Raw genomic sequence first — 19,052 nt, 5'->3', positions numbered from 1 at the left:
CTCTGGTATATGCATGGTAGATGCCATTATCCAGATTTTAGAGGTGAAGAAAAGAGGTCAAAGAATTTAAGCCATTACCCATTTGGTTGTTGGGCCTATTCATTTACCAGTGATAGAAACTCAACTTAAGCCAGCATAAACATAAATGAAAATTCTGGAATGTCTGAATCTTGAATACAGCAGATGTAAGGAACACTGGGCTTAAGACACATCTTACCAGATTAACACTCTCAGTGGGAAAAATAAAACTTGCCCTCTCCTTGGTGGCTCTGGCAGAAATTCCTGGCAAGCACTCTCATTGGCTCACTGTTGCCAGAGGGATAGGATAAGCTGATTGAGCAGGACATGTGACCACTTGTGTGGCCAAGAGGAGAGGATTAAAGAAATAACAGAATCGGAGTCAGTGCCTACAAAGCACGAGGAAGAGGTGGCCTTGGGAAAGAGGGATTCTGGTTTTATGAGGGTGAAAACAAAATTGATATGATGGTTAAGTGTTTGAACTGGGTCAAGGCCACAAGCTGAGGATTTTTGATTTCTCTTTTCAATGACACTACAGAAGCATTGAAACAGCAGTTTTCATTTGGTTGTGGTGATGGGATGTGATCATATTGAAATTTCCTGGAGGAGTATTTAAGCATACACTCACCCGCATAGAGCCTTAGACTGATACAGTAAGGGTCTCGGGTGAGAGTGGCTGAGACAATGTGATGACAGAATCCAAGGTTTCACCAGATATCGATCTGTACTTAGGTATTTTAATTTATTCAAAATGTTCTCTAAACTGGGTCTCAACTGGACAGTGATAAATGATAAGCAAATGTAAGGCATGTTGTTTTTAATAATATACTTCCTTTTTATTTCAAAGAAAATATATGTGTCATATTTCTTTTCTTTTTTTTTTTTTTTGGTAACCACACCTGTGGAAAGCCCATCTGTTCAGATTAAGAATTCATGTTAGTATGGCAGGTAGCAGGTGGGGCCTTACCTGGGAAGAAATAAATAGCCTCTCAGCATTTGCCTTGAAAAACCCTGCAAGCAGCACATCATTAAAACTCAAATCGTTTGCCACATTTCTTTAATGCTTCTGGCATGTATGATGATCAACATTAATGATCAAAACGAGAATTACCAATCTTGAGGTTACCAATTACTAAGGTCTTTCTAGCCACATTTATAGGAATAAAGGAGAGAAAAATATCAATCAGTGCTGTCTTGCTTAAATAATTTTTTTCACCCCATGCACCTGCATCTGAGGGTTAGGCCATCATAAGTTTTCAAGCCCTTAGGAACAGATACCAGTTTCCTCAATCTTTCATTAAATGTGTACTAATGCATTCCTTATTTCTTCTTTAATGGTCCCTAAATTCGAAAGTATTTTTCACTTTTGGATCTTTTGGTGTAAAATGTTTCATTTAAATCTCTCTTTCTGATCTCTGCAGGTAATAGCTAATGAACAACGTTAACTTCTTTCCATGTAATGATTAATTATAACTTCAGTGTTTGTAACTACTATTATCTATGATAATACAATGTTGCTTTCCTTTTCTTTAAATCCCCTGCCGTTTCTAATATCTGCCCTTCTATATAACCTTTCCCTTTTTTCAATAGAGTGGTTGATGAAATATCAATCTGTAATCACTTAGTTCATAGAAAAATCCCCTAAAGTCTTTTCAACCAGTTTCTCTTTAACCTGAACACTGAAATCCTCTCTTATGTAGTACAAATCTCTCTTCATCCTCTGAAAGTCACTTCAAAAGATGTTTCATTTTCCTAGAAAATGGGTAAACCTCATTATACTCAGATGCCATCTTGCTCAAAGCTTTTAATGCTTTGTTTAAGGCATGTTACTACAGTGCTAGGATGAGACTTACCACATGTAAAGATATTTGCAGCATATGAGTAGGCTGTGAAATACAATCACCTTGGGCTGCAGAGCCAGAATGTGAAGAGTACTAAAATTAAGATGCTCTATTTCTATTCCTTGACTGTAACTCCTTTCAACTTCACACTTTTTGAAAATCAAAGCCTACTATTAAAATAAAGTCATATAGAAATAAGTCCTCTTTTTCAAATGCCTAATAAAAACTGAAATTGAATTTAATTGATGCCCCTCAAATTAAGCTCTCTGTGGTTTCATTTTCAACATTAGTAACAAAAAGACTATTAAAAAAAGGAATCCAGATCCTAAATTCTGCACTTAATCTTCCACTGCTAAATTTAAGAAGCTTTGGGTGGCATGGACATGAAATATGCCTATGTACTTATAGGATATTTTAAGCACAAACCAAGCCATCTGTCCATCTTCATGTCTCTCCACTTTTCATGCTATTCTCTTTCCTACCCTCAGTAGCTCTTTCTCTTAGCTTTAAAGCAATACACAGGTTTAATAAAAATAGACACCTGAGTTCATTTGTTACCAAAAAAACCTATGTATATATCACTTATGTTTGTAAAATGTCTATTTCTATATACATATCATTGTATTACTATGGATACACAGAAAAAGCACTGGAAGAACACTCATCAGCTTATTTAACTAAGTGAGGAGGAGTGGGATAGGTTGGTATAGAGGGCAGGGAATGAAGACAGACTTCTAGGTATACATATTTTATTTTTTAACATTACAAAAAAACATACATACATTTAATCTGTGCAGACATTTTACAAAATTAAATGCACTTTCAAACTATTGCTTCCTACTGATGGAGAATTTTGGGACAAGGGTGAAATCCTACTCTTTGGTCATTGACAGTCTACTCTTCTTAGCATCTAAGTGAAAAGAGGTGAATTTCAATAAGACAGAGGAGCAAGAAACATTAAGCATAGAGAAGTGGAGGAAGTTGGAGAGTGGAAAAGAGACATCATTTTGGTAACAAGAATTGATGGGACATGTCCAACAAAGTATTTTCAGTAGTGTATCAAGGGTAGAAATCAGAAGTTGGGGTAAGCAGGAAACCATTAAAAAAAAATAAAAGGCAACCGACAGACTGGGAGAAAATATTTGCAAATGATGCAACAAACAAGGGCTTAATTTCCAACATATACAAACAGCTCATACAACTCAACAACAAAAAACAAACAACCCAATCAAAAAATGAGCCGAAGACCTAAATAAATATTTCTCCAAAGATGTCATAAAGATGGCCAATAGGCACATGAAAAGATGCTTAATATCACTAATTATTAGAGAAATGCAAATCAAAACTACAGTGAGATACCACCTCACACCGATCAGAGTGGCCGTCATTAAAAAGTCTTCAAATAACAAATGCTGGCAAGGGTCTGGAGAAAAGTGAACCCTCTTACACTGTTGGTAGGAATGTAAATTGGTGCAGCCACTATGGAAAACAATGTGGAGGTTCCTCAAAAAACTAAAAATAGAGTTGTCATATGATCCAGCAATCCCACTCCTGGGCATATACCCAGACAAAACTATAATTCAAAAAGATACATGCACCCCTATGTTCATAGCAGCACTATTTACAGTAGCCAAGACATGAAAACAACCTAAATACCCATTGACAGATGAATGGATAAAGATATGGCATATATATATACAATGGAATATTACTCAGCCATAAAAAGAATGAAATAATGCCATCTGTAGCAACACAGATGGACCTAGAGATTATCATACTAAGTGAAGTCAGTCAGACAAAGACAAATACTATATGGTATTACTTATATGTGAAATCTAAAATATGACACAAATGATCATATCTAAGAAACAAAAACAGACTCACAGATACAGCAAACAGACTTGTGGTTCTCAAGGGCGGGGGTGGGGATAGGGGTGGTAAGGATTGGGAGTTTGGGATTAGCAGAGTCATCCTATTATATATAGGATGGACAAACAAAAAGCTCCTACTGTATATTCAATATCCTCTGACAAACTGTGATGGAAAAGAACATGAAAAAGAATATATCTCTTTATTCAGCTGAGTGTGATCTATCTTTTAAAAACATTAATGCTTCAGGTTATGAGAGAAACAGAATCATAGCTCAAAAGAATAACAGAGAATGAAATATTTTTATTGTGGGAGCAGAGACTTAATCATGCGGTGGTCCGAGGGGAGAAAGAATACAGTGGGAATCTCAGAAACAGAAGTTGGGTACCTGACGTAACAAACTCTAGGAGGAGTCCTTGAGGTGACGAGGACAAAGTTTTAAGACATGTCTATTTAAAAGATGAAATACTGGTTAATCCTACTGAAAGACTGAAATCTTCAGTCAGTAAAAATAAGTTATCTTTGACAAAGGAGGCACGAATATACAATGGAAAAAAGACAGCCTCTTCAATAAGTGGTGCTGGGACAATTGGACAGCAACATGTAAAAGAGAGAAATTAGAACACTTCCTAACACCATACACAAAAATAAACTCCAAATGGATTAAAGACCTACATGTAAGGCCAGACACTACCAAACTCCTAGAGGAAAACATAGGCAGAACACTCTATGACATCCATCAAAGCAAGATCCTTTTTGACCCACCTCCTAGAATCATGGAAATAAAATCAAGAATAAACGAATGGGACCTCATGAAACTTAAAAGCTTTTGCACAGCAAAAGAAACCATAAACAAGACTAAAAGGCAACCCTCAGAATGGGAAAAAATAATTGCCTATGAAACAATGGACAAAGGATTAACCTCCAAAATATACAAGCAGCTCATGAAGCTTAATACCAAAAAAGCAAATAACCCAATCCACAAATGGGCAGAAGACCTAAATAGACACTTCTCCAAAGAAGACATACAGATGGCCAACAAACACATGAAAAGATGCTCAACATCACTAATCATCAGAGAAATGCACGTCAAAGCCACAACGAGGTATCACCTCACACCAATCAGAATGGCCATCATCACAAAATCTGGAAACCACAAATGTTGGAGAGGGTGTGGAGAAAAGGGACCTCTCCTGCACTGTTGGTGGGATTGTAAGTTGGTACAGCCACTACGGAAAACAATTTGGAGGTTCCTTAAAAAACTACAAATAGAACTACCATATGATCCAGTCATCCCACTCCTGGGCATATACCCAAAGAAAACCATAATCCCAAAAGAAACATGTACCATAATGTTTATTGCAGCACTATTTACAATAGCCAGGACATGGAAGCAACCTAAATGCCCATCAACAAATGAATGGATAATGAAGATATGGCACATATATACAATGGAATATTACTCAGCTATAAAAAGGGATGAGATGGAGCTATATGTTATGAGGTGGATAGACCTAGAGTCTGTCATATAGAGTGAAGTAAGTCAGAAAGAGAAAGACAAATATTGTATGCTAACTCACATATACAGAATCTAAAAATTGTACTGATGAACTCAGTGACAAGAATAAGGACGCAGATGCAGAGAATGGACTGGAGAACTCGAGGTTTGGGAGGGGGCGGGGGGTGAAGGGGAAGCTGAGACGAAGCGAGAGAGTAGCATAGACGTATATATACTACCAACTGTAAAACAGCCAGTGGGAAGTTGTTATATAACAAAGGGTGTTCAACTCGAGGATGGAAGATGCCTTAGAGGACTGGGAGGGGGAGGATGGTGGGGACTCGAGGGAGGGTGGTGGGGGAGCTGAAGGAGGGAGAGAATATGGGGATGTGTGTATAAAAACAGATGACTGAACTTGGTGTACCCCCCCCCCAAATAATAAATTAAAAAAAAAAAACCTGTAAAATAAATAAATAAATAAAGGATAAAAAAAAAGATGAAATACTGGTTAATCCTACTGAAAGACTGAAATCTTCAGTCAGTAAAAATAAATTTGGTTAAGTAAACACTGGCCTTTATACAAAAAAAGAATTACAATAATTTTTCTATCTAAAGGAACTCCATTAATGAAGAAGAGCTATACTACTTACTTAAGAACTTCATTTGTGTCTGCCTCAGCAATAACATAGCAATGATTAGGCACTCCAACAAATACTTGTAACCTAGTTAATTTTGTAGTTCCTCCTAGCATGGGATAATGAAATCTCACAGGGTGAACTGTGCTACTTTTAAATAAAAACTATCTGGACAGCAGTTAACCCGAGCATTAACCTGTTTTGGAGAAAAATAAATCTGCTGACACTTGCATGTCTTTGGAAATTAAATGACCAGAAGAGAAATACAAGTGACACTTCTAAATTTAGAGAATGAAGAAAGATAAATTAAGGATCCAAGTAGATACACTCATGTAAAATCATGTATGTATATAATTTATAGGGTATCTACAACATGCAAGATGCTACCTTGGGTATCGGGGTAAATAAAAGAAGCCTAGGTATTTGAGGCACATGAACATGTTTTAAATATATTTGGGAGTATATATTTAAGCTTTCAAAAATCTCTCATATAACTCTAAAAATACTATATAATCTTGCTATGAAAGTTTTAAATGATCACTAAAGTTTTGAAAATACAGGTAAGTATAAAATGGAAAATTAAAATCAGCTTTAAGTCCTCTACTCAGAAATGATTATTATTAATATTTTGGTGTATTTACTTACAGGCTCCCCTCTGCCAGTGCCCCCCCGCCCCTGCCCACACACACACATTGTTTTTCACATGGCAAATAGCTTCTTATTTCTATTGGATGGAGTCCTAGGAGTGGAATTATTGGACTGAAGAGCACAGAGGTTTTAAGACTCTGGAAACATTACTAAATTGATTTCAAGGAAGGTTGTTTCAGTTCACGTTCATTTGCCTGCATGAGTATATCTTTAAATACCTTCACCCACCTACTAGATGAAAAATGCAATTTCATTGTTTTAATTTTCATTTCTTTATTAATTTGAACAACCAACGTTCACTGGAAAACATTTATGCACTGAGCACTATTCTAGGCCCTATTTGGACATAAATGTGACAATGACAGTCTCTGTCCTCACGGAGATCAAAATAGGGAAAAACACTCATATCAGAGGCTGCTGGATACATGCTCTGATGATGCACAGTGTAGACCCTAAGTGATGGAAGCAAAAAGGAAGAAGTGTTTAATGTTTCTTGGAGAAATGTGATAAATGGATTTTTTCTCTCGGGGAATGAAGAGTGAACTGGAAGTTGCAAATATCCTTAAGTTTGAACACAACTATGAAGAAAGGTTAGCATTTTCATTTTATAGATGAAGAAACAGATTTAAAGATGTAATGATTTACTTTGAGTGACAGTAGAGAGCAAATTAGGATGTCTATCTTAGGTCACAGCTCCCACATCTTATCATCTTCCTACATAGTTTCCCTGCAGCTCCCAAGAAGGTTAGATCTGTCACATATTTCTTTTTTGTTGTTTAAAAAATATTTAAATACATTCTATCATCTATCTATCTATCTATCTATCTATCTATCTATCTATCTATCTATCTATCCATCCATCCATCCTGAGCATCCTGGCTTAATTTAGAGATCAATCTGATTTTTCTAATCCTGTTTGAATCCTGGTTTGAGTGGTCTACAAAGGTCATCAAATTCAACCTGCTCTTATTTCAGATGAGGCAAATGAAGCTCAGAGAAGAGGTTACCAGAGTTACTTGCAGCAGAGCAGACACTAGAACTCACATTTCCTAAAATTTAATCCATTGGCCTCCCTCCATACCACACTGCCCTTGAGGTTTAAATTTTGGTTCAATGAAATCTGAGGTTTGAAACTGAAATCTAGTGCAATATTTAAAAATTTTTGGGTCAACATTCACTTTTGTTCATGTTCTTGCTCTGTGTTGGCTGAACCACAAAGAGACATTCAGACAGTCTGCCTTGTCCTTCCAGCAGGGGAAATAAAGGGACAAAAACTGAATATTTGAGTTTCTACTCATTATATGCCAGATAGTTAGGTACTTGATACCATGCAATCCTCACAACCACTCTTTGATGTTGCTATTATAATCTCCAAGGCACGGACAGAAGCATAGAAGAAAATGTAGAGAGTTTAAAATTAATTTTTTTTTTTTAAGGACAATACTAATTTTTATTTTTTAAAAATCTGTAAATTGTCAAAGGAACACACAACAATGCAATGCTATAATGATTTCTGGAGCACTGGTGAAAGTTTCTGGATGAGGCAATGTTCAGGCTCAGTCATGTGCAATAGATCAGCATCAGAGAGGAGAAAGAACCCAGACAGAGAAGGCCCTGCATGGAGATGTAGAACAGAAAATGTGTATATTGTTTGGAGATGGCAGCAGCCTGGATGGTGTGGACAGGTTGTGGGAAGCTGGAGGGAAGGGTTGGGACCAGGTTAAAAGTGCTTTTACAGACTCTGCCAAGGAGTGTGGACTTCATCTGGTGGCCAATGACAGGCTAAAGTTTTCAAGGAATGAGAGACACACTCAGATGCGCTTGTAGGACCACCACAGTGCATAGTGTGGGAGAGACTGCTGCCAAGACGGCAGCCATAAGCCAGTTGTAACGAGTCAGGGAGGAGGTGGTGGTACATCAGTGATGACAGTGGCAGTTGGCCTGAAGAAGTGGGGACAGAACAAGAGACCTTTAGGAGGCAGAATCTACAGGGCCTCCTGGCCACTGATTGTGGAGAGTGGGGAAGAGAAAGCAGTCAAACACCACAGGGATGTCTAGGCTGGGAAAACTGAGTGGAAGGGAAAACTGAGTGGAAGGAAACACTGCTACTCTGCTCATGGGATTCAGAAGGGGTGGGAAGGAAGGGAGTTAGTGAGGTCAGCAGGAGGCACGTTAAGGTGGAGAGACCCACAGGATAGTGAGGAGCAAGGAGGCAGCGGACGTGCTCATCTCTTCTGTTCCTTGTGGTCCTGGAATCCAGTCATCTGTTCCAAGTCACAACTTGTTCCAGAGTCCCCTGGATTAAGATCCTCGAGTTCTCCAGTCCATTCTCTGTATCTGCATCCTTGTTCTTGTCACTGAGTTCATCAATACCATTTTTAGATTCCGTACATGTGAGTTAGCATACAATATTTGTCTTTCTCTTTCTGACTTACTTCACTCTATATGACAGACTCTAGGTCTATCCACCTCATTACATATAGCTCCATCTCATCCCTTTTTATAGCTGAGTAATATTCCATTGTATATATCTGCCACATCTTCTGTATCCATTCATTTGTTGATGGGCATTTAGGTTGCTTCCATGTCCTGGCTATTGTAAATAGTGCTGCAATAAACATGATGGTACAAGTTTCTTTTGGGATTATGGTTTTCTTTGGGTATATGCCCAGGAGTGGGATTACTGGATCATATGGTAGTTCTATTTGTAGTATTTTAAGGAACCTCCAAATTGTTTTCCATAGTGGCTGTACCAACTTACAGTCCCACCAACAGTGCAGGAGCGTTCCCTTTTCTCCACACCCTCTCCAACATTTGTGGTTTCCAGATTTTGTGATGATGGCCATTCTCATCTGTGTGAGGTGATACCTCATTGTGGCTCTTACGTGCATTTCTCTGATGAGTAGTGACGTTGAGCATCTTTTCACATGTTTGTTGGCCATCTGTATGTCTTCTTTGGAGAAATGTCTATTTAGGTCTTCTGCCCATTTGTGGATTGGGTTATTTGCTTTTTTGGTATTAAGCTTCATGAGCTGCTTGTATATTTTGGAGGTTAATACTTTGCTGTTTCATAGGTAATTATTTTTTCCCATTCTGAGGGTTGCCTTTTAGTCTTGTTTATGGTTTCTTTTGCTGTGCAAAAGCTTTTAAGTTTCATGAGGTCCCATTCGTTTATTCTTGATTTTATTTCCATGATTCTAGGAGGTGGGTCAAAAAGGATCTAGCTTTGATGGATGTCATAGTGTTCTGCCTATGTTTTCCTCTAGGAGTTTTATAGTGTCTGGCCTTACATGTAGGTCTTTAATCCATTTGGAGTTTATTTTTGTGTATGGTGTTAGGAAGTGTTCTAATTTCTCTCTTTTACATGTTGCTGTCCAATTGTCCCAGCACCATTTATTGAAGAGGTTGTCTTTTTTCCACTGTATATTCGTGCCTCCTTTGTCAAAGATAAGGTGCCCATATGTGTTTGGGCTTACTTCTGAGTTCTCTATTCTATTCCATTAATCTTCCTTTCTATTTTTGTGCCAGTACCATACTGTCTTGATCACTATGGCCTTGTAGTATAGTTTGAAGTCAGGAAGCCTGATTCCACCAACTCCATTTTTCCTTCTCAAGATTGCTTTGGCTATTCGGGGTCTTTTGTGTTTCCATACAAATCGTAAGATTTCTTGCTCTAGTTCTGTGAAAAATGCCATTGGTAATTTGATCAGGATTGCATTGAATCTGTAAATTGCTTTGGGTAGTACAGTCATTTTCACTGTGTTGATTCTTCCAATCCAGGAACATGGTATGTCCCTCCATCTGTTTGTGTCGTCTTTAATTTCTTTCATCAATGTCTTAAAGTTTTCTGCATACAGATCTTTTGCCTCCTTAGGCAGGTTTATTCCTAGGTATTTGATTCTTTTGGTTGCAATGGTGAATGGGAGAGTTTCCTTCATTTCTCTTTCTGCTCTTCCGTTGTTAGTCTATAGGAATGCAAGAGATTTCTGTGCATTAATTTTGTATCCTGCTACTTTACTAAACTCATCAATGAGTGCTAGCAGTTTTCTGGTAGAGTCTTTAGGGTTTTCTCTATATAATAGCATGTCATCTGCAAAGAGTGACAATTTGACTTCTTCTTGTCCAATTTGGATTCCTTTGATTTCTTTTTCTTCTCTGATTGCTGTGGCTAAAACTTCCAAAACTATGTTGAATAATAGTGGTGAGAGTGGACACCCTTGTCTTGTTCCTGTTCTTAGAGGGAATTCTTCCAGTTTTTCCCCATTGAGAATGATGTTGGCTGTTGGTTTGTCATATATGGCTTTTATGATGTTGAGGTAATTTCCTTCTATGCCCATTTGCTGGAGAGCTTTTATCATAAATGGATGTTGAACTTTGACAAAGGTTTTTCTGCATCTATTGAGATGATCATATGGTTTTTATCCTTCAATTTGTTGATAAGATGTATCACGTTGATTGATTTGTGTATATTGAAGAATCCTTGCAACCCAGGGATAAACCCCACTTGATCATGGTGTATGATTTTTTTAATGTGTTGTTGGAGTCTGTTCGCTAGTATTTTGTTGAGGATTTTTGCATCTATATTCATCAGTGATATTGGTCTGTAGTTTTCTTTTTTTGTGACATCTTTGCCTGGTTTTGATATCAGGGTGATGGTAGCCTCGTAGAATGAGTTTGGAAGTGTTCCACCTTCTGCAATATTTTGGAAGAGTGTGAGAAGGATAGGTGTTAACTCTTCTCTAAATGTTTGATAGAATTCGCCCGTGAACCCATCTGGTCCTGGGCTTTTGTGTGTTGGGAGATTTTTAATCACTGCCTCAATTTCCTTACTTGTGATTGGTCTGTTCACGGTTTCTATTTCTTCCTGGTTCAGTCTTGGAAGATTGCATTTTTCTAAGAATGTATCCATTTCTTCCAGGTTATCCAATTGATTGGCATAGAGTTGCTTGTAGTAGTCTCTCATAATCTTTTGTATTTCTGAGGTGTCCGTTGTTACTTCTCCTTTTTCATTTCTAATTCTGTTGATTTGCATCTTCTCCCTTTTTTTCTTGATCAGTCCGGCTAATGGTTTATCAATTTTGTTAATCTTTTCAAAGAACCAGCTTTTAGTTTTTATTTATTTTTGCTATGGTTTCCTTCCTTTCTTTTTCATTTATTTCTGCTCTGATCTTTATGATTTCTTTCCTTCTGCTCACTTTGGGCTTTCTTTGTTCTTCTTTCTCTAGTTGTTTTAGGTGAAGGTTAGGTTGTTTATTCAATAATTTTCTTGTTTCTTAAGGTAGGACTGTATTGGTATAAACTTCCCTCTTAGAACTGCTTTTGCTGCATCCCATAGGTTTTGGGTTGTTGTGTTTTCATTGTCATTTGTTTCTAGATATTTTTTGATTTCCTCTTTGATTTCTTTAGTGATTCCTTGGTTGTTTAAGAGTGAATTATTTAGCCTCCATGTGTTTGTATTTTTTGCAGTTTTTTTCCCTGTAATTGATATCTAGTCTCATGGCGTTGTGGTCTGAGAAGATGCTTGATATGATTTCAATTTTCTTGAATTTGCCGAGGTTTGATCTGTGACCCAAGATGTGATCTATCCTGGAAAATGTTCCATGTGCACTTGAGAAGAAGGTGTATTCTGTTGTTTTTGGGTGGAATGTCCTATAAATATCAATGAAGTCGAGATGGTCTAATGTGTCATTTAAAGCTTGTGTGTCTTTATTGATTTTCTGTTTGGATGATCTGTCCATTGATGTAAGTGGGGTGTTCAAGTCTCCCACTATTATTGTGTTACTGTCGATGTCTCCTTTTATAGCTGTTAGCATTTGCCTTATGTATTGAGGTGCTCCTATGTTGGGGGCATAGATATTTACCATTGTGATATGTTCTTCTTGAATGGATCCCTTGATCATTATGTAGTGTCCTTCCTTGTCTCTTTTAATAGTCTTTACTTTCAAGTCTAATTTGTCTGATATGAGTATTGCTACTCCAGCTTTCTTTTGGCTTCCATTTGCATGGAATATCTTTCTCCATCCCTTTCCTTTCAGTCTATATGTATCCCTTGGTCTGAAGTGGGTTTCTTGTAGGCAGCATATAGAAGGGTCTTGTTTTTGGATCCATTCAGCCAGTCTGTGTCTTTTGGTTGCAGCATTTAATCCATTGACATTTAAGGTGATTATTGACATGTGTGTTCCAATTACCATTTTCTTAATTGTGTTGGGTTTGTATTTGTAGGTGTTTTCCTTTTCTTGTGTGTCCTACTTAGAGAAGTTCCTTTAGCACTTGTTGTAAGGCTGGTTTGGTGGTGCTGAATTCTCTTAACTTTTGCTTGTCTGGAAAGCTTTTGATTTCTCCCTCAAATCTGAATGAGATTCTTGCTGGGTAGAGGATTCTTGGCTGTAGGTTTCTCTCTTTCAGGACTTTCAGTATATCCTGCCATTCCCTTCTGGCCTGCAGAGTTTCTGTAGAGAGGTCCGCTGTTATCCTGATGGGTTTTCCCTTATATGTTGTTTGTTGCTTTTCTCTTGCTGCTTTTAATATTTTTTGTGTGTGTTTAATTGTCGTTAGTTTGATTAATATGTGCCTTGGTGTATTTCTCCTTGGGTTTATTCTGTCTGGGACTCTCTGTGCTTCTTGGACTTGGTGAATTATTTCCTTTCCCATGTTGGGGAAGTTTTCCACTAGAACCTCTTCAAATATTTTCTCAGACCCTTTCTTGTTTTCTTCTTCTTCTGGGATGCCTATAATTCGAATGTTGGTACGCTTAAGGTTATCACTGAGGTCTCTGAGACTGTCTTCTATTCTTTCTATTCTTTTTTCTTTTTCCTGCTCTGTGGCAGTTATTTCCCCCATTCTATCTTCCAACTCACTTATTCGTTCTTCTGCCTCAGTCATTCTGCTGGTTATAGCATCTAGAGTATTTTTAATTTCAGTTATTTTGTTATCCATTGCTATTTGTTTTTCTGAGTTCTTATGAACTGTTTCTTGTACTTTCTCTATTTTGTTATCGAGATTTTGTATCATTTTTACTATCATTACTCTGAATTCTTTTTCAGGCATTTTTCCTATTTCCTCCTCATTTATTTGGTCTTGTGGGTTTTTTTCCTGTTCCTTTGCCTGCATGGTATTTCTTTGTTTCCTCATGGTTGTCCAAACTTTTGGGGTTGCTTGTCCTGGTGATAGAGGTGTTTATAGAAGACTGTCCAAGCCTCAGACTAATGTCCAAATATTGGATTAAGCAAATACGGCTATGTCGGGCTCCCCACGGTCCTTTCTGGTGTCGGAGCCCGTCTGCTGGTGTTCAGCTGGTTCTCTGTGGGAATTACTGAGTCCTTCCGTGCATTCCCAATGCATCTGTGGAGAGGGATGCACTCCACGTCCCTCTACTTCACCGCCATCTTTTCTCCTAAAGTTAATTTTTATTTAACTTCTAAGCAGAAGTGGGAAGATTGGAACTCAAGTCTGTTTGAGTTCCAATTCTCCACCAAAGCCTATGCACTTTCCACTGAATCCCACAGCTTCCAAATTCTCATCAATGATTGATGAAATCTTGAGTCCTAGACACATAAGATTATAATCTGTTCATAAGTATTAACTTCTGCTTCATTTCCTGCCATTGCTGAATCCAATTCCCTGCCTCCACCATTCTCAGCTCCAGGGATATGGAACTCACTTCAGTTCCTGGAATGACCCATTGGGTCTTTTGCATGGGACTCAACAAGTAGTAGTGCAAAATAGTGGTTAAACATGAGGGTTCTAGGGCCAGATTACTGGGGTTCAAGTTTATGTTCAGCTACTTACAAGCTGTATGTCAAAATCCATAAAATCACTGTTCTTCAGTTTTCCTATATGGAAAATGGAATTAATAATAGTGTGTACCTCATGGGGTTGTTGTAAAAATGAGATGAAATCATGTTTGTAAAGCATAGGTCTTACCATAACACTCAATAAATATCGGTGATTTTTTTTTTACTATTTCCTCTTCACTTGTTCATGTTCTATCTGCCTGGAGCACTCTTTGCTATTACCTCATTTTTCTAGCTAATTTCTATACAATCACCAAGTCTCAGTTTCAGTGCCATTTCCCAAGAAATGTCCTCCCTGACCATTAAGTGACTGTTAACTGCTTCTCCAACACGGTCATACAGAAGCCTGTATTTCTCTATCACACTGTATTAAAATAAACTCTTGGCTATACTTCTCACTAAACTCCAAGTTCTTTGAAGGTAAGGACTGTGTCTTTCTTGTATACCATTTTACCTTCATCATTAAATACAAATTCAGACAGAATAGGCAGGCACATTCTTGGGCAAGTAACAGAATTGCACTTGAGTATTTTAGCAGTGGTCTTTCGGAAATGTTCCCTTTTGGGGAAGACTAATGGTACACAGAGTAACAGGAAAGATGCCCTACTACCTTCCTGAAGTCACAGCTGTTAGGCAAGGCCAGGTTGCCCCACTGTGAGTCACACAGAATTCTGCTGCTAGTGAATTAGTGGATAATAGCTGTGCAATAGTGAGGTTCAGTAATGAGCAGTTTAGGGAGCAAAAAATAAAGGAAATAAATGGCTTCAGAGGCTTATACTAAGATGCAATTATGAAAAAAAGGAGAGCACCTGGCAAGTGGCCAACAGTATTTGAAGGTTCCATAGCTCGCTGGGAGATCCCTGACGTTCACTCTGTAGCTTGGTGCACTCAGGTGCCTCCCTTGTTTCTCAGCCTAGAAGTCAGTCACTACTTTGATAGCTTGTATATTCATATGCTATTGCTGCTATAACAAATTACCATAAATGTGGTGGCTTAAATGATACACATTTATTATCTTACAGTTTTATAGGTCAAAAGTCCAACATGGGCCTCACTGGGCTAAAATTCTGGGCTGCATACCTTTTGGGAGGCACTAGGACACACTCAATTTTTTGGTGCCTTTTCCAGCTTCTAGAGGCTGCCCACATTCCCTGACTCACGGCTCCCTTCTTTCATCTTCAAAGTCAGCAGTGCTGGATGGAGTCCTTCTCATACTGCCATATTTCTGGTTCTCTGCAGAGTGGAAAGTTTCGCTGCTTTTAAGGATTCACGTGGCTCCACTGGACATACCAGTATACTCCAAGATAACCACTCATCTCAAGGTCCTTAATTGTAATCACATCTGCAATGTCCCTTTTGCTGCGTAAGGTAACATATTCACAAGTTCTGGGGATTAGGAAATGGGCTTCTTTGGGGAGACATCATTTTGTCACCTCAGGTAGTTCTATTTCCTTGTTAAACATCATTGAGACTGTCCTCAAGTCACTAGAAATGTCCTGTTGTGCTTGGTACAGTTTTGTGGGTGCTGGGATGCACTGCCCACATTCTCTCTCCGTCACTCAGTTACTTACACCTCCAACTGCTGGGAATGTTGATGGTGATGCTGACTTCATACAGTTGGCTCTTTCCTTAGGAATTGCCATCTGCTGAAGAGAACCTCCTCACCCAAAGTCACAGCTCCTTCTGAAGGACAGCCTGCATTAGTGACTTGTCATAAGGGGAGCTGTAAAAGCCCAGCTCCTCTGCTTCAAACGTTAAGGGCCATTTTAGCTACAGCATCCCCCATCCGCCTCCTTGTCCCTCGTGAGTCCTCGTGACTTCCTCTCAGTTAACTGTCTCTTCCCTAACCCCATGCCCTCATTCCCCGCAGGGGTTGATCCCAGGAGCTCTTCCCAGTAAATCTTGTGCATGCAACTCACTGCCTCAGAATTTGTTTCCCGGGAGCCTTTTCTGCAGTGTGCTGTGACACAACATGTGGACTGCTACAAGCATTTGGAGCATTCCTAAATCTGAATACAAACAGGAAAGAAGAAAACTTTGCAATAATTTGCTCTCTCATTGATGAAGAAAAGTCACCTTCCTGGTTTATACCCGCTAACATCCACAAGTCCTCATTATTGAGACTCTACTTGCAAACTTGCCTTCCCCCTAAAATTTATTTATAACTCCCCCCAAATCTGAATTGCCTGATGTGTGTGTTCCCAGTTGAGGTTGAACAGGTGATACTGTGCCCTCCCGTTTCAGCTCTCATACTGAAAACTGGTGTCCTTTTTGTGATCTTTTTGTGTCACATTTCTAGCCTCACTTTTTCTTTCCTCTTGGTGATTTTGCTGTTTAAAATGGCCCCCGAGTGTAGTGCTGAAGTGCTGCTTAGTGTTCTTAAGTGCAAGAAGGCTGTGATAGGCCTTACAGAGAAAATACTTGTATTAGATAAGCTTCGTTCCAGTAGTGCTGTTGTAAGCTACTGAATTAACAATAAAGTTGACCCTTTAACAACACAGGCTTTAACTCCACGGGTCCACCTGTATGTGGATCTTTTTTCAATAGTAAATACTACAGGACTTCCCTGGTGGCTCAGTGGTTAAGAACCCGCCTGCCAATGCAGGGGAGACAGGTTCAAGCCCTGGTCTGGGAAGATTCCACATGCTGTGGAGCAACTAAGCCCATATGCCACAACTACTGAGACTGTGCTCTAGAGCCCGTGCTCCACAACAAAGAGACGCCATGGCAATAAGAAGCCTGTGCACCGCAGTGAAGAGTAGCCCCCACCCACTGCAACTAGAGAAAGTCCGCACAGCAACGAAGACCCAACGCAACCAAAAATAAAGTAAATTAATTAATTAATTAAAAAAAATAGTAAATACTACAGTACTACACTATCCCTGGTTGACTGAAGCTGTGGATGCGGAACTGTGGATACAGAGGGCTGACTTTGGGTCTTGAGCATCCTTGGATTTTGGTAACCCTAGTGGGCCCTGGAATCAAACCCCCACAAGGACCAGGGGATGACTGTATATATTAAATAAGATGTCTTTAAATAGAAACACACATAAAGCAAATTTATATTTTGATCGGCTGATGACAATGTTGTAACCAGAGGTTTATAGAAACCTAACTGTTATTTCTTCTAGAAGCAATTCTCTAATTCAGTGTCCATGGTGACTTTATAAAGCATAATTACCATGAATAACAGGAATTGACTACACACACACACACACACACACGTATATATATATTTATGTATACAATGTGCTTGTATTGTTGTCCTGTACTTTGTGAAGATCCTTGGTGTCCTCAATAACTGTTGTAAGCTTACATGCCTGGAAGCAAAGGAAAAGGAAATACTATTTTCCTACCATTTTATACTTTTGCTGTAACCTGGTTTGTGACTTAAAGGAGTGAGATGATTGTTGAAACTTTGCTGGCACTTTTACGCTCTGGGAAAGAGAATTCAAATTCATAGGTGATGCCCTGACCAGCTTATAGGAGTAAAATGGGCAAGAGGGCCCCAGTGAAGCTAACTGGTGGAGGTGAAGGGCAGTCCTAAACATCGCCTGATCCCTCCAAACTGTATTTTGTCTTCTACAACTTACAGAGCAATCAAGCTGAAGAACAAGTGCCTATGTTCGTTCACATTGCAGGTGAAGAAATAGCTCCATAAATGAGGACTTGAAAGAAACTCACTCTAGTCATCAGCCTTCTGTGATTCCTAATCAACCCTGCTCCACCTCCCACAGAATTTCCTTGCTTCTCTTTTTGTCTTATTTCCACGGTTGTGCACATGTGCTCCAGTGTTCATGCAAAAACAAATCCCTCCACATCTTCAACTAAACTTTTTTCAGATGCCACCAAAGGAAGGCTCAAACCTTACCATCAGTTCTCAGCAGATGCTCCCTCTTTCCTGTCCATTTGCTCACTCATGTTAATGTTGACTGTTTTATTGGGTTTTAACTGAAAGATACATGAGTTCCTTCAACTCTATGGCAATGTGGATGCTTGTGTTTTGTTAAATGGGCTTGTTTTAGACAACTGATGAATTCCCCAAACATTTATATAAATTACATTTCTATAATTCCAATAATATGTTATATGCACTTAGAGTGAAGAATTTTAAAAGCATTCCTTTACGCATTTTATTTTACTTTTATTTAAAAATATTATTAGATATATGATATATATTTATTATTCCTTCTTTATTTTTTAATTTTTTAATTGCGGTACAATTGACATGGCATTATATTAGTTTTAGGTGTACAACATAGTGATTCAATATTTGTATACACTGCAATCTGCTGCTTTATAAAGTAAAAAATTTTTTCATGAAAATGAATATCTACCCCATAATGCATCTCTGCTGTTGATCTGAATTTTGTGTGTACTCAAAGATGCTGTTTACTTCTCAAGCACACACAAATTATTTCTTAATAAAGAAGATTTCAATTTGTATCTCATGTCCTCTAATTCCTCTTGATAAAGTCGGTTCTGGGTTTTGATCATCTATTCCTGGTTGTCTCAGTTAATCATTAACTTTGTTCCCCAGGATGCCAATATTTTCCCTAATTCTTGAGGATCTGGTCTAGTGGCAAGGTATGATAATGAGGATGTGGCAGAGAAGAAATAAGGAACATCTGGTCCCAAGGCATCCAGGCTGGTGTCCCTGGGACACTCTCTGCATCCTCCATTCTGCACTTGGTACGGGTAGATAACTTCAGTGCCCTCACCCTCTCAGCCATCAGGCCTTCTAGGGATC

Source organism: Hippopotamus amphibius, chromosome 3, assembly GCF_030028045.1.
Source record: "Hippopotamus amphibius kiboko isolate mHipAmp2 chromosome 3, mHipAmp2.hap2, whole genome shotgun sequence".
Classification (NCBI taxonomy): Eukaryota; Metazoa; Chordata; class Mammalia; order Artiodactyla; family Hippopotamidae; genus Hippopotamus; species Hippopotamus amphibius.
The sequence above is the reverse complement of the archived record's forward strand: the minus strand, read 5'-3'. Positions refer to the sequence as shown.